This window comes from Pteropus vampyrus, unplaced genomic scaffold (assembly GCF_000151845.1).
Source record: "Pteropus vampyrus isolate Shadow unplaced genomic scaffold, Pvam_2.0 Scaffold36, whole genome shotgun sequence".
NCBI classification, from domain to species: Eukaryota; Metazoa; Chordata; class Mammalia; order Chiroptera; family Pteropodidae; genus Pteropus; species Pteropus vampyrus.
The window spans coordinates 579,238-583,029 of NW_011888817.1; positions in this window are offsets into that span (position 1 = coordinate 579,238).

The window sequence follows — 3,792 nt, forward strand, 5'->3', positions numbered from 1 at the left end:
TCACCTCCTGCCGGCTGCGGTGTGATGACTGTGGTCCTCATGTGCCCTGACTAACCTGCCCCAGCTACCTTCTCCTCACCTTCCTGAGCTGGGATGGACCAAGCTGGTGCCCCTGGAGTCCCCTTGGAGGTTGGGACTGCAGAGGCCTCCGCCCCTTAGCTATGGAAGCCCAGGTTTCTGGCTGTCGCCCCATGTATGCACACACCCTCCCCTCCTGAATGCCTGAACCAGCGTTTGGGATGAGATTCTCTGTGAAGGACTCTTGCCTGCCCCACCCCCACCTCACCCCAGACTCTCCCTGATGCTGCAGCCCCCAGAGACCTGTCACAGGACATGGCACCTCCTCAAACTAATAAAGGCCTCCTGCCTCAACTCCCCACTGCTGGTTCTCCTTGGCATGGTCCTTGCTGGCCACGCGTTGGGGAAGGGCACGGTGACTTGGTCTGCAGCTCTGTAGAAAGCTGGTTCTCTGCCACACAGCAACTGACATATCTCGTCCCCTTTCTGCCCCCAGCCTGGCTAAAGTGGCCCTCCTCCAGCAGAGAGGCAAATGTTGAGAAGGTTGGAAATGGTGCCAAAGCCACAGGCACTGTAGTCCAGTGGTCAGAAAATACTGACTACTTGGTTAAGCATTGAGTGTCAGGTGTCAGACTCCAGAATGCTCTCCCTTCATCCCATCCTTTTTTGTTGAACAACTAAGTTCCCGAGAGGGCGAGTAACTTGCCCAAAGTCACACAGGGTGTAAGTTATGGGCTGGGATCTGAACCCTCCTTACACTTTCTTCACGACTCAGGCGGCTGGGGGCAGGGAGATGAGTGACGGAATCCAGCAGGGCACCAGGTCCTGGGCCCTAAAACTGGCCCTTTTTCCAACTTAGGTCTTTCCCTGTTATGGGCATCAGTTTTCCCCATGTGCAGAGTGATGAGAACAGCTATTTCAGATGCTCCCCAAAGCCATGTGGTTTCTTGGGGACATCTAGGGATGGTCTCTGGGGAACGGGAGGCTGAGCAGATGGGGCACTGCCCCCAACCCCAACTCGATCTTCAGTTGAGCAGCCCTGCTTTTCCCATAGTCTATATTGAGCTTCACATAAAATACTGGAAGAAAAGAGATTCTTGAGCCACTTTTTTTAAAGTTTGCAAACTCCTGGACAAGATTATCCATTGGTCCATTCACTCAGTGGACCTATACGGATGGTCTCCTATGGACTGGGCACGACTCTGGGTTTGGGTCAGACACCACTAATGAGACACAGCCTCTACCTGCAGGAAGCCCACAGTCCGGCAGGGAGAGGACACATGTGGATCGATAACCTTGACGCAAGGTGCCAAGTGGTGTCGTGGTGAGCACGGAGGATGAAGCCCCAGGTGTGTCCATGGCAGTCCTGGAAAAGACCCCAAAAGGACAAGGGGCAGAGCTGGGATGGTGTATGAGGTCTCTGGAGGTGAAGAGGAGGAGTGGGGTTCGCATTTTTTGAGGAACAGGCTCCTTCCTTCTGCACTCTGGTGAAGCGGGGCGGGGGATGACCTCCCTTCTTCAGGACGCCTTCCAAGGTCGTGAGGCCTTTTATACTAAGGCTCGAGGAAGAGGCTGTACTTGCTTCACACTGGTCTGGGGGCTGCCATTGACCAAAATCCTCTTCTTGACCAAACTTAACCCTCTAAGACCTTTTCTCTACCAGACATCAACCTGTGGGCTTCCTTGTCTACCTCGGCATTACTCAGTTTTAGCAAGAATCTTGCCATCTCAGTTTAGTGAGAATCCCCACCCACCATCTGACCAGATTTCACATCCACCACCATCCGCAGGTGATATCTGATCACGTGGCCTCCTTTTAGCAAGAATTCTGTTAGGTCAGCTTAGCAAGAGTTATCTCCCCGTCTTAGCAATTTTCCATCCACCGCCCCCTGGCCCTGCTCCTTAGCTATAAATCCCTACTTAAGAAAAATGAAAATTTGTAATTGTTGTATTCAGAATTGAGCTCAATTCTACACTGGCCCCTTTTGCAATAGTTCTTAAATAAAATCTGTTTTTATCACTTCAACTATTGTCCAGCATCTGTTTTTCTGACCAGATGCTGACAATCTAGTTTTCTGACCAGATGCTGAGTGGTGTCGTGACTTGGGTGGGATCTGATTCGTCATTGGGCCCTGGACCTCTCACCCAGGATTTTAAGTGTGCACCTTGGAAGCCTTAGTCTTCACTCCTGACTGATGGATCGGGGTCCATTGGTGAGCCCTTCCCAAGCCAGCGCTCTGGGTAACTGTTGGTCGGGACAGGCTTCGATTCCTAAGGTCCTGAGTGTACTCTCGAAGTAGGGTTAGTCCTAGGCTGCTTTGTCTGAAAGGTATCTACTGGGATGGGAGTATTCCTTCCTTTCGACTGAAGCTTCACTCCCTGACCCTCTAGGCTGGAAAGTTTTTCCCAGCTCTTTGCAAAGCTTCTCTGTTCTCTCCGTTTGACCCTGCTTCTCCCAAGGGAACTTCTCAGTCGACTGAAACCCCCCTTCTCAAATCATTGTTAAATTGGGACTTCACTGGAGAAATTTGAGATGTTCCCAAAGTGGCTAAAACCTCTGAGACCTCTCCCTTTCCATCTCCCCCTCTTACCACCTCAGTCCTCCCTTCGGTTCCCTTGAATGCACTGATAGGACTCACTTCAAGTCCTTGACCCCTCCATCCCTCCATCCCTCCATCCACCCTGCCAGGTCTTCCCCCTGTCTCCTCCAGTCCTGCAACAAACTACAGTCGCTTGAACTTCAGGCTCCTCTCTCCCCATCAAGGGCTCTCTAGGGACGCAGGGACTCTGGAAAGCAATTACAAGAAGCCAAAAAGAAAAACGTTCTCTGGAAACCAACTGGATATTCTATCCACTCAGGTGGGCTTTGGGGACATCCATAGGGCTGCTTGATGTCCCCTCAGTCTCTTGCCTAAAATGTAGTCCATAGCCTTCTTAAGATTAGGCATGAGGGCAACAAAAATCTCAAGTCTCCTCCACAAATATTGGTACAAAACTTTAGCCCTTACGTTCAATAAGTAATCTCAACTTGTCCCATCTGCCAGAAATGTAATTTAGATAAAAAATATAGAAGAGCAGAGATGAGATCCAACTATTTTACATAAACCAGTGACTTCGTATCACTGTTTTAGTGATTTACAGCTAAAATTTTAGAATGAAACCTGTAAGACCTCTATTTGCATCCATCAGTATGTGTAAATATCTAAGTATGTATGTATGTGATGTATATGTGATATTTTTCTATTGAAGAGGAAATTTGGGGAATTTCATTAAAAACTCAACTTTCTGCTTCTGTGGATATGCTTGCCTTCTGCAAATAAGCTTATTGCATGCAAGGGCTCCTGCAAAAGCTCTTTTGCTCTTGGCTCGACTTGCAAATGTAGCCGTTTGTGACTTTGGTCCACTAATGTAACTGTTTGTACCCTAGCAGCTCCCGACTCATGTAGCACTTTGTACCCCACAATTCCCACTTCCTGTAACAATTTGTAACCCTCAGTGTCCTTAGCAACTCCTGCCCTTACCAATGTTACTACCTGCAATCTGCATAGCAATTCCTGTTGTTTGTAACGGTCAGAGTTCAAACTGACCAATCAGATTGTGTAAAAACTCTGTATATAAGCAAGGTTGCAACTGCACTCACTACCCAGATCTTCAGAGCACTAGCTCATCTGGGGCTGGGCATAATAAATTCAAATGCTCCTTCTTTCTGAGTTACTGCTTGGCTTTTCATTGCACTGGGTTTTGGAGCTTTGGGAATATTTTTCCACAACACTA